Below are 13,139 nucleotides of genomic sequence, written 5' to 3' on the forward strand. Positions count from 1 at the left end.
CTTATGAAAACAGTTTCTAAGACATTTTCAGCGGTGAATGCTGATGTACTGTATGTAATTTTATGATTCACTGAAGAAGGCTGATTGCCGAACCATTTGATCTTGATCTATATGTACTTTGTTTCATAATAAAAAAAAACCTAATAATTCATTAAGAAGACACAAGAAAGTGCGGATCTTTCGTTCTTTATTTCAATGTTTGAAGTTAAGAAATTTATTCATGAATCCACATTACACATTTGAGTTTGTTGCCATTTAAGAATTGATTTTAAGGGCCTTTTAATGGTTTTAAAAGTACTAAATGCACTAATACATTTCTGACTGTCACTCAAAATGTGATAAAAATTTCAAGTTATTTATTTATTTATTAAATGATACAATTGAAAGAATCACACTTTTTGTTGTTTTGGTTATGCATTCTTTTTTAAAGTGTTCATACTCTGACATATGAAGCACTACATTTTATGTATGAATGATGCTACATAAACTGCCAAGATGAATGCCATTTATTCATGAATCTTGTAATACTTTTCCTGTTTTTTAATACCACAAATAAACAAACACGTAATCCATGACCCACTGTCATTCTATAGCAGCCTCATTGTCAGTAAAGCATGAGCTGCTTTAATTTATATTTTTGGGCTACACAAAGCTTCTCTCCTAGGAGCACGTCGCCCAATTCACAACCCCCTTTGTTCTTAGAATGGTTCTTTGTTCCCTCCTACGAGATTCTAAATGTACCCACCAGAGACAAAAGGTAGCGCGATAATTAACTGCATGTCCCCACTGCTGAGGACCTGAAACGTGAGACACCCTCTGCCCATTGTTGTGTCCAGTTCAGGGCAGTGGCGGAGTGACATCACTTGGTGATGTCAGGTTGTGAGGGGCGGAACTGGACCGCCAGGGCCCCTGTGATAGGTCACATCTTGTGGCACCTGGGAAGACAACAGGTATAAAAGTTCTACGCTCAGTCAAAGCAAGCAAAATTTTAAGCACAATTCTGCAGCATCCTTAGGACGACCTGATCTGAGTTGGTTACCATGGCAACTGTTGTACCGGTGAGTACTTGGAGAACAAGAATGCTTTTTTCTAGTTTAGATGAGTTGATTATTCACTTCAATAACAGATGGTCCAGATAAAAGAAACCACCTCTTTTAGAAATTTAGGGCTCATGTTGCACACCAAAAAGTATTTGTTTTATTTTATTTATAATTTTAAATTATGTTTATTTTATTTTAATTTATTTACCAATTTCTATATTGTTATGGTGATATTTAAAGAGTAGATTTTCATTCTAGACACATTTATGACTTACATGTTCAGCTTTTTTGTTGTGAAGAGGATTAGAAGAGGTTGATAATTTAAAAATAGATTGCTATTTAATACAATAGTGTCTGTGGTGGTGATACCAGTGAAATAAAAGACATGCATTGGATCACTTAACTTATTCTCAGTTCGGTTAGTTTGAGTTTTCTTTGTTCTTGACTGGGTCATGTTCTGTCAGCACAATTGGTGTGGATGTATCATGTCGGTCCTCTGGGCCGATCAGGTGTCAAGTAAAAGAATCTGTGTGTCTTCAAGTTTATTGTATATAGTCTGTGTGTGTGTGTGTGTGTGTGTGTGTGTGTGTGTGTGTGTGTGTGTGTGTGTGTGTGTGTGTGTGTGTGTGTGTGTGTGTGTGTGTGTGTGTGTGTGTGTGTGTGTGTGTGTGTGTGTGTGTGTGTGTGTGTGTGTGTGTGAGGGCTTTGGTTTCTTAGGATGTAGTTAATTAATCGTGTCCTTGGTGTTAAGCCAGTACCTTGTCGAATGATTTTCTTATCAACTGGTTAATTCATAGAAAAGGTCTCCAAGTCCCGATTTCATGCAACATAATTCTATTTCTTTGTTCTTGTTGTTCTTTCAGTGTGCATCCTGCTATGGCAACAGCAGCGTTAAGCTCTTTGGGAGGGGGGCTGGTGGCGATTACATGTCCCTTTTCAGTTACAGAGGGCCAAGAGGGGCCCCTCGCCCAAGTCTGGTCTGCCACGCTCCGAAGATGACACTGCGTCAGATTTGTCGCATGTTGCGTATAATGCGGCAGCTGCGCAATAAAGAAGCAGCGGCCGCTGCTGCAGCAGCCAGGTGAGGCTTACATTCACAAACACTCATAATCTCTCTATGAGTAAAGAATAGTTCACCCAAATATCTCAATTCAATCATCATCATCTGTTATCTTCATGTAGTTCCAAACATGACCTTCTTTCATCTGTGATCACACACAAAAAAAGTTGTTTTGCAGAAAATTCAAAGTGAATGGTGACTGTGGTCCAATTGTTAATATATAGATAAATAAATATAGTAGAAATATTTATAAATACAATAATGTAATTGTTAAGAATTTGCAATTGCGATTTTTTTATTTGTGGGTGAACAATACAAATGTTAAGTATAATTTAATTTAGTATATAATTGCTTATATATATATATATATATATATATATATATATATATATATATATATATATATATATATAATTGAACTGCTCTGTTAAAAATTAATTAGTAATTATTAAATATATACATTCAATTTATAATTCATTTTAACTTAATTCACTTGCTGCATAATTTGCCAGTTACTTTGTTAATTTTTAATTCTCCTGTGAAATTAGTTCCAAACGAAGCCACTGCAGTTAACAGTTGTGCGTTTCTTAGCAACGCAATGCAAGGGAATTAATTGTTCTTTGTCTGTGAAAGAATCGACTAATTGTATGATTCAGATACGCCATGGACTCACGTTAAAGCCCGTTACAATGTAAACACATCCGTGATGGTCCTCGAGGGTCACTTCCAAGTGTTGAAGATTTTATTATTTAGAAAACAAGTAATTTAGCTATATATTTGGACACAATTATTTCTTCTGTCTGTGACTTTGGATTTCCTCTCTGTATGTGAAAGACCTTGAATGGAATGTTGTTTGCTGCAGAAAATTCTATTCTGAGAAGTCACATGGTAAAAGACCTTTACCCAAAACTATCTATAGGGTGTGTTACCTTCTTTGGAAGAAGATGTATGTATATAACTCTGAATCAAAAAATACTTGGGCGCGCGCTGGAAGGCCAGAGGGCCAGTGGGCCGGAGGGCCAGAGCGTTAGAGCGCCGTTCTATGGAACGGAACGGCGTTCGAAAATAAAGTCTAATTATTTCTGGCATCAAAGATCTCTGCAAAGTCATTTTTCACAACAATTGAAACCACTTCACAAGTCGGCTGATGTCAAGTACGGTACTTGCAGTGCATGCAAGTTTCGTGGTCCCAGGTCCATCGTCTCCAGTGCCAGGCCAGATTGCTCTCCAGATCCACTGACACAACGCCAGATTCTCCAGTCGTCACTGTCACAACACCAGATTCTCCAGCCATCACGGCCGCCACGCCAGATTCTCCAGCCGTCACTGCCGCCATGCCAGATTCTCCAGCCGTCACTGCCGCAACGCCAAATTCTCCAGCCGTCACTGTCGCAACGCCAAATTCTCCAGCCGTCACTGTCGCAATGCCAGATTCTCCAGCCGTCACTGTTGCAACGCCAGATTCTCCAGCCGTCACTGCCGCAACACCAGATTCTCCAGCCGTCACTGCCGCAACGCCAGATTCTCCAGCCGTCACTGCCGCAAGCCAGATTCTCCAGCTGTCACTGCCGCAACGCTAGAATCTCCAGCCGTCACTGCCGCAACGCCAGATTCTCCAGTCGTCACTGTCGCAACGCCAGATTTCCAGCCGTCAATGCCGCAACGCCAGATTCTCCAGCCGTCACTGCCGCAACGCCAGATTCTCCAGCATTCACTGCCGCAACGCCAGATTCTTCAGCCGTCACTGTCGCAACGCCAGATTCTCCAGCCGTCACGGCCGCCACGCCCGATTCTTCAGCAATCACTGCCGCAACCCCAGATTCTTCAGCCGTCACTGTCGCAACGCCCGATTCTTCAGCCGTCACTGCCGTAACGCCAGATTCTCCAGCCGTCACTGCCGCAACGCCAGATTCTTCAGCCGTCACTACCGCAACACCAGATTCTCCAGCCGTCACGGCCGCCACGCCAGATTCTCCAGCAGTCACTGCTGCCATGCCAGATTCTTGCAGCCATCACTGCCGCAAGCTAGATTCTCCAGCCGTCACTGCCGCAACTGCCAGATTTGTGCCTAACCTAACCCTAACCCACATTTGGCGGCGGTGTCCACTCTAGCTGCTCCCGAGGCGATAGAACCTCCAGAGACAGCAGTGTCCGCTTGTGAACTCTCTTTTTGCTCTAACATGGCCCCGGAGGTCATCCCCGAACTTCCTGTCTACCCTGACACAATGACGGAGGTCGCCCCTGAACTCGCTGATACCCTGACACGGCCACAAAGGCCGTCTGTGAACTCTCTGCCTGCTCTGTATTGGCAAAGGAGGCCTTTTCTGAATCCTGTGCATTCCCTGTAATTGCCAAAGAGACGTTTCTGACCTCTTTGTGCTCTCTGTTACAGTCCCGCCTGCTCCACCTTGGTGGGCTTCTGCCCTGCTGTGGTGGATTCTATCCCTGCCAGATCTGCTGTGGTGGTCTCCAGTTCCGCCTGATCTACTGTGGTGGTTATTAGTCCCATCTACTCGACTGTGGTGGTCATCTGCTCAGCCATGGTGCTCTCCAGCTCTGCTGAAATGGTCTTCAGTCCCGTCAGCTCCGCCCCAGCCACCTGACCTGCTGGTTCCGCACTGGTCACATACCCTTCCTGCTCCGCCCTGACTCTCCCTGTTCCACCTCTGCTCCAACTTCCTCCTGGACTTTTTGTTATGTGTTTGTTGAGGAGCTTCTGGAATCCACTCTTTAAATGGGGGGTTCTGTCATGATTCCTGTCTTATGTGGACTTTTATGTTATTTCCTGTTTTGTGTCATGTTTTGTAGTCCTTTGTAGTTTTTCTTGTTGATTAGTTCTTTGATTGTTCCCAGGAATGTTTTGTTTGCCAGACACCTCTTGTGTACATATACCCTAGTGTTTCTCATATTCCTTGTCTGGTGTTGTCCTCTATGGATGTGTCGGTATGGGTGTGGACTCTCATATTAGTTTCAGTTTCTGGATTTTCCTGTGGTTGTATTATTTTGTTCTTTGCCCGGTTTCTTGTAATTCTCTGCCTGGATTTACTTTAATTTTTTTGTTTAATAAATATTAAACTGCATCTGGATCCAACGCCCTGTCCTTACTGAAACAGTCACGTTACAGTTGCTGAATGAATCTGTGTTTTGTACGAATTAAAGGCTACATCCGAAATCGCATACTCACTTGAGAAGGTATTTTAAAATAAGTAATTATAGATCCGCACATAATCCGTCATGTTGTTACTGTCAGTTGACCTACTAGCATCAGTTGTGTCGATTCACTGCCATTTACACATCCTCTCCCGTGGCCTCATGGCATAGTAAACTGAAATATTGTATGCACACTTTAGAATCTCACCGGTAGTAAGTCATCTGGTAAATTTGCTTACTCTTATATGAGGACTTTGAATTCGGACATGTTTCTTTTCTCAAATATGCTCATTTCTGTAAATGAATGCAAAACTAAATGTATCTTGCGGCACAGGGTGAAGTCACTCAGTATGTACATTAACGACGATTTGAGACAAATATAATGCCAATTTAATATAAAACTATGTAAACGGTGCTCTGTGGTGTCGCAGGATTTTGAACAGGGTTCTGTGCCGAACCATGGATGGGGAAATGGTGCGGTTTCGATTTTTTACTGAGAAGTTGAGAACCCTAATAAAGACAGATACCTGTCGCCACCTACTGGCGTAACTTTCAGTCTGTCAGAAACTTCCACAGACAAGCAGAGTGATAAAACACTAAAAAGTCCCTGTGCTGTTTGTTCTCATCAGAAACTGTTGTATGAAATAAAATGTATGAATCAATTGATTATAATATATTTACCTTCTGTGTTTCTGTTTTACAGAAAACAGGCCTCTCCTCCCAGCTCACCTACAATCAAATCAGAGAAGCGATGCTTACCTGCCTGTTTTCGACGTAGACGTAGTAACAATATCAAAAGAGTGAGTTAAGCGTCCAGCATCTCCAAAACCTCGCAACAACTTCAGCCCTGTGGGAGTTTACAAATTGGGGAAATGGAGCCAGACCTCACTCTACACAGAAGACTGAAAGTGAGGGACCAAGACATCACGTTCTACATTCTTGTTGGATTCTATTGTTGGGAGGATTTGACATGCAGCAAATCTGGTTTTAAAGGGAAGAAGTCGAGCCGATCTTTAGGAACCCTGAATGCTGGAACTCTGTCTTACATAATGACACAAGTTTTTATATGGTTTGTTTTTTTCCTGGACTAGTTTGCACTCATTGAACTCGAATTGTGAAATCTATGAAATTCTAGTAGGGTCAAACAGTTTTGTGTGCTTCTATCTGTAATTAAACCAGCGGAAAGTCCTCATAAGGGTGGAAATACAACACAGCTATTTGTTTGTTTATTTATTCATCTGTTTGGTTGTTTCTGTGTGGGACAGGGGGCTCAAAGTTCCTTCTCTCTCAAAGACGTGTGATGGAAACTTAGACCGGTGTGCATTACTGTGTTGGAACTAAAACTGCCACACTGTACACAACTTGTGTGTGACAACATTGTAAATTTACTGATTTCCTATTTATCTGCCTTAGATTAACCTTTCAATAATAAATCGCCTACATGATTTCAAAACATGAGTGACATTCACGTGATTGAGCACAAATAATCATTAAGTCAACTGCTGATCACAAGCACAAAATTCTCGAGATTAGCCGTATATGCTTTAAAGTGTCCAGTATAAAATTTATTTGGAAATGTTTTCTGGGCTATTTTTACCGCTTAAAAAAATAATTAGCATATCATGACTGATTTCAGAGCATCAGAAATGTTTGTGAATTAATAACTGAATGAATGATTCGATGTACACTGAAGAAATGATTGAACCCCTCATGTAATACTGCTCAGAAACTTCAGTAAACATTTTATTTGAATTCAAGTCGTCATTCATCATTACTGCATGCTAATTAAAAGTAATGCATTTAAATTTTTTATCTTGTTATAGATTAATATAAATCACAATCTAAATCTAAATTTCAAGATACCTGAACAGAGAAATAAACAAAATAAAGTACTGCCATTTTAAAAAGTAAAGTCATATGACTCTCGTTTTTCTGTGGAAAAGAAAAGGAGAAATTTATTGCAGAAATAGCCCAAGCTGCTTTATTTCAGTCACCTTTATTTATTTCCTACTGGCCAAAAGCTAATGTTCACAACTATGTTCCTTTTTAGAAAGAAATGGCATCCATTCAGGATTTCTAGTCAGGATTTAGACCGTATCATAGTACTGAGACTGCTCTCATTAGTTACAAATAATTTGCTCTTATCATCTGATCGTGGTTGTATCTCTCTGTTAGTGTTACTTGATCTTAGTGCTGCATTTGATACCATTGAACACTAAATTATTTTGAATAGACTCGAAAATTATGTTGGCATTGGTGGAATTGTGTTCGCAAGGTTCTTATTATACTTATCTGACTGGTCTCAATTTGTTGTAGTAAATGAAAAGGTGTCATATCGATCCCAAGTTCAGTATGGAGTACCGCAGGGTTCAGTACTAGGACTGTTGCTTTTTACCCTGTACATGCTGCCATTGGGAGATATCATTAGGAAGCATAGCATTAGTTTTCACTGTTACACTGATGATACTCTGTATATTTCTTCAGCTAATGAAATATACCTATGTATAAAATTTACAAAATTCAATACAATGAAAGTGAATGGTGACCACAGCGTAAAACAACTTAAATTTCAGCCTGTTCCCCACAGAGAGCTATCATATGGTTTCAGAAGACTTGTAATATGGTGCAAAAGTTGCAATAACCATGAAGAGTTTATGGTTCTTTTGGAGCTTGAAATCACCTGGTATGAAAGAACATATCATACACATTCTTCAAAACATTTTCTTTTGTATTCCACAGAAGAAAATAAGCTATACGGGTTTGAAACGACATGAAAGTGAATCAATCAAGAAAATTTATTTTGGGGTGAAATGTTCCTTTTAAAGAGGTTGAGCTCACGTCCGCTGCTTATGAATTACAATGGCTTTCCAATGAGAAAGGGCAGGTGAGGTCATCATTATCATTCACCGCTGACTGGACATCACAGACTGTGGTACAAACAGGCCGTGCTGAAAATTTCATGGGGAAGATGTTTTCTGAACGTGAGCTGCTGGGGAGTCAGGTTGAAGGACAGGAAGCCGGGGATCAGGTGTCCTTTTTGAGCAGGAAGTTTATCTTGCGGTCTCACTCTTACATTAGATGTTGGCCTGTAGTCTAAGGCGAACTAACTGATGCTATAAACAAACACATCTTAAAAACAGTCAAGTTTGAGTTGCACACAATGGCGACCACTTACAATTTTTACTAGTCTGCCTGGAAACAAAGTTGTGTTTACTAGGTACTGGGCCACAAAATGCAATTTTTAGGAAAATGTCCTCTTTTGAGAAAAATCACTATAGGTTGGCCAAAGTCTGCAAGCCTTGTGCCAGCATTCAATGGTCAAAAGATATTCAGAAGCTGTCTTATTTTGTAGGTCAAATTTCTCGGCAGCATACATCGAGGATGTCTAATTTCAGAAATGTAACCATTATAAAATTCACTTATTCCCCCCCCCACCACCCCCAATCCCCCCATCAACACCAGGCCGTTCTATTATGATGACATCATTGATTTCAGATTTACCCGCCTCAAACATGTGTAAAAATAAACTGTGGTTAGTTGTTTTGTATGTCGGTCAGATGATCTCTTCCTGTTTAACCTTAGCCGGAATAAGCTTTCAAGTGGATCACAACATGTCAATAATCAAAAGTCTGATTGCATGAGACTAATGACAAAATAATTCTAGAAAACACACAAAGTTTAAGTGCAAATTGTCAGCTTCATAACCGTGGTATTTCTGTGAACGGTTTTGATAGCGCAGCTGCAGCTATACACCAGGAAACAGGTTTGGAGATGAATCATCAGTCAGGTGACCGTGTTCTCAATCATTCTTACTAGGAAATCAATCCTTCTGTTTTCTCAAGCAAGATATACTATCACTGAATCATCTCGTAAAAAAATTCTCACCAAACCAAAAGTATGTTTGGACAGCCTCATAACAGATAATGTTTCTGGCATTTCTCAGTTCATTTCAACCTCACACCACAATGAAATATGAAACTCTTCAATATTTGCATCAGTCCTTTAATTTCTCAAAATGACTCTTCTTATTAATTTTAAAGGATAGTTTACCTATAAAAATTACCCTCCTGCCGTTCCAAAACTGCTTTCTTTCGTCCTAGAATATAGATATTTTGTATCCATACAATGTTATTTTGGACCCCATTGACTTTCATTGCGTGGACCTCCACATATTTTTTTTTTTTTTTGCAGAAGTAAGTAAGTCCTACAGTGTTGGAACAACATGAGGGTAAATAAATTACGACAGAATGACAGGTTTTTGGGTGAACTATTCCTTCAAATGACTTTATAGTTTGTTTACCCAACCACCCTCACACTCATCTGCGTAATAGGTGGATGTGGTTAACGTTAACCAAATTGCCAAGTGTTCCTTTCACCTCTGAGTGACCATTGTATGACCATTGTGTAGATAGATAGATAGATAGATAGATAGATAGATAGATAGATAGATAGATAGATAGATAGATAGATAGATAGATAGATAGATAGATAGATAGATAGATAGATAGATAGATAGATAGATAGATAGATAGATAGATAGATAGATAGATAGATAGACAGACAGACAGACAGACAGACAGACAGACAGACAGACAGACAGACAGACAGACAGACAGAAAAACTTTATTGATCCCCGAGGGGAAATTGCGGCGTTGCAGCAGCAAAATTGTGTGGCAGAAGTTACGTAAGGTCATTATCCAAGTCACTTTATCAAATGTTGGAATGGTGTCTAAACCTCATTTTAATTTCACTTTGGTCAACCAACACTACAATTATTCTGTCAAGACATTGACAAGCAGGTACCCAAAATGGCTCTACAGGTTTTTGCACTTGAAATATGTAACTCTCCTCATTTTTTATTTTCAAAACAAAAGCATATTTGAAGTCCTGCAAGATTCGTGCTCGATTTGGACTCGACTTAGGCAACATTCTGGTGCACGATTCACTCAGAAATAATCATGTCGGAGTCATGTATGGGGATCTGTTGGTCAAGGTCAGGGCCAACGAGGGCAGAAGTAAGCACACGAGGCCCAGACATGAATAATGATGAGTCTCTCTGTTTAACACTGAAACTGAGAAGAGGGTTAAAAAAAGAACTAAGCACAAGTAAACAATGACCTGTGGAGGTAGGCCGGATCGCTGTGGACTGCACTGACCAAGGAGGTCTCGGAGAAATCGCGTCATCCCATGAGGCAACAGTGGACACTTGAGCCCTTGGTGTCACAAAGGGCCACTATCGAGACGCCTCCCAAAGCATACTCACGTGGTGTTGAGTCGCTCACACATAAGATTGGCATATAAAATTGCACCTTGGTAAAAACTATCCTTTCTTTTGTATTTTATAAAGGCAAAGTGTTTTTGGAGACGAGAGTCTATAAAAACGTCCAATTATTTAATCCCTCCGGGGGGGAAAAAAAGAGTTTAATTTTGATAGGCCTTATTTTAAGCACAACATCTCTTGAATACAAAAGACCTGTTGTGATGACACAGAAGGGCGTGGGAGGGAGCCAGGGCCAATTAATTAACCTGGCTGGCAAAAGGCATATCACATAGCCAAAATATGGCTAAACATAAGAGATTATGTGATCATGTTTCACACAACATGAAGCTCTAACCTGGTCTCACGCACCAGTCAACACCACCAAAGAAAATTAGGAATTTGTTTTACAAAGCTCAACTTTTAAAAGTAGATTTCTTATTTCCTGAAGAAAATGTAAGTTTATTTTAATATTTGTTTTCTTTTTATGAAAATATCTCTAAATTGTATTAAGTTTAACTTGTCTAAAACTTTTTCGTCGAATGTAATATTTTAGGCTAGCCTTTTTATTTGTTCAAAATTAATTAATTATATATTCAAACATTTTATAAATTAACTCAAAAACATTTAACAAAAACATGAGAAAAATCTGCTCTCCTACAGTAACATGTAGGCTACAGTATTGTTTTGAATTATTTTTATAATTGCTGTTTTAGGGCGTTGCTATGTAAAAAGCGTAGGCAGGCCACCCGCAACGTCACTCATCTTTTACACGATCTGACTAGCACGTAACTTGAAGTTCACATCATTTTCGGAAGAGGTAGGCCTAAGTGATATTACATTTATGTTATGTAACTTACAGTATATATCTAATTAATCTCATACAGGGGTATTTGCTTCGGTTAGTTAATTAACTAGGAAGTTTACCGATGTTTTCAAGCAGATCAATCGAAACAACATAACTTGATAGATTTTCTCAATAACTTTTAGCGATATTGCTAGTGAGGATAGTTAGCTTATTTCATTCTTTTTTTCTCATTAACGGTGCGTTTTATTTTTTAGTGGTTTGTTCAAATTACAAAGCTTAAATGGATAGTTCACTCAAAAATGACAATACTGTCATATTTACCTTCATGTGCTTAAAACCGGCATGAACATAAAAGATTAGAATTATAGAATTAGAATTATGTTTCAGTATTCTTTTTCTACATTCAATAAAACTCAATGGGCTCAGATGTTGTTTGGACCCCAGTGTCCTTCAAAATACCTTCTTTTGTTTTGTGTAGAAAAAAGTCATACAAGTTTGGATTGGCATGAGTGCATGGGTAAGTGCTTTTCCTTAAAGGAGCTGTACGTAAGAAATTTATTTCAATTAATCATAAAATGACCCTGATATGTCACTAGACATTAAGAAATCATGTTCATTTCAAATACGTATTTCACTGACAACAGTAGTCTGGCCAGGATATTGTCATTTAAAAAGTGAAGTTGCAGCCCTAAACTGATGTTGATGTTGTCATGTTGTGTTTTGGTCTGATGCGCCACCCTCCACCTATCTACCAATCACAAAGTCAGTAGTGTTGCGGCATCCGGGTTGCCAGCTCTGCTAGTTACCACAGCTGCAGCTAAAAACGTGTCGGAATCGGATTAAAAAAAAAGTCTAACGTTACGAAACCAAAAAAAACCTCGTTATGATTCCGAAAATATTTTGTGACAAAGTCCGAAATAAAACAAGGATCTGTATAGGAGATGCCTTTGAAAGATGGAGATGGCTGAAAACGGATAAGAATTTGAAGACAGACGCCAACGTTGCATATTTTCTCCTGGACAGGTTAGATTCATCTATGTTTGGCTAACTTTTACTTGATGTAAACATTTCAAATATTCATGACAGTCGAACAAAGTTATGCATGTTCATGCAAAGTAACGTTACGTTAGCTCATATGGAGGAGGTGGGTCAAAAACTGCGAGTTGTCATTGCTAACATTAGCAATGCATTATCAGAGCAATTAGCAATGCCGTTTCTCTGTCATTATGATGAGACGCTGAGGAAAACAACATTAGCACGCCCATCATTGTTTATCATGCAAGTTCTACAGCCAAAAATAATAGAATGACATGTAATCTTTCACATCACATATTTTAGCGTTATGTACGTGTACTGCAGGGTAAGTTAAAAAATACAGCTGGTCGCTTTCACTTATAGCGTCAGCTAAATGAATAGCTGTATCTTTGATATCGGTTACACACAGTGACAGAGGCTTGTGCTTGTACAAAGACAGACACCTACCGTTACAAGTTAGACTAACAGCTACTGTTCTAACAATGTACTGTCACATACGAGCGTACATCTTTACGATTATATTTGACTAATCGCCATTAGTACATTTTTGAGATATATAATTACATTGCAAAACATCTCTCATTTGAAGCATAAACATAATTAACAGAAAAAGCTTCTTGTAGCAGCCTATGTTCCTGCTGTATCCTGCAGCCTATTTGGCAACCTCGAGTCAGGGAGGAGGGAGAGGGGATACACCGCTCTACAGTAATTTGAAAGTGATTGCAGTACTAGTTTTGGCCACATTCTTACATACGGCTCCTTTAAGTATGTGCAAACACCACAAATAGC

At 39.4% G+C, this 13,139-nt stretch overlaps 1 long non-coding RNA gene across 1 annotated transcript; it reads left to right on the forward strand.

Annotated features, from left to right (window-relative positions):
• The first annotated feature begins 1,903 nt into the window (after window positions 1-1,903).
• LOC143720428 (uncharacterized) lies at window positions 1,904-7,002 on the forward strand. Its single transcript, XR_013196557.1, has 2 exons — window positions 1,904-2,121; window positions 5,954-7,002. It is a non-coding gene; the product is annotated as an uncharacterized LOC143720428 (long non-coding RNA).
• The last annotated feature ends 6,137 nt before the right edge of the window (window positions 7,003-13,139 follow it).

Source organism: Siphateles boraxobius, unplaced genomic scaffold, assembly GCF_051911475.1.
Source record: "Siphateles boraxobius isolate OS27281-9 unplaced genomic scaffold, OSU_SipBor_1 65, whole genome shotgun sequence".
In the NCBI taxonomy this organism is placed as follows: Eukaryota; Metazoa; Chordata; class Actinopteri; order Cypriniformes; family Leuciscidae; genus Siphateles; species Siphateles boraxobius.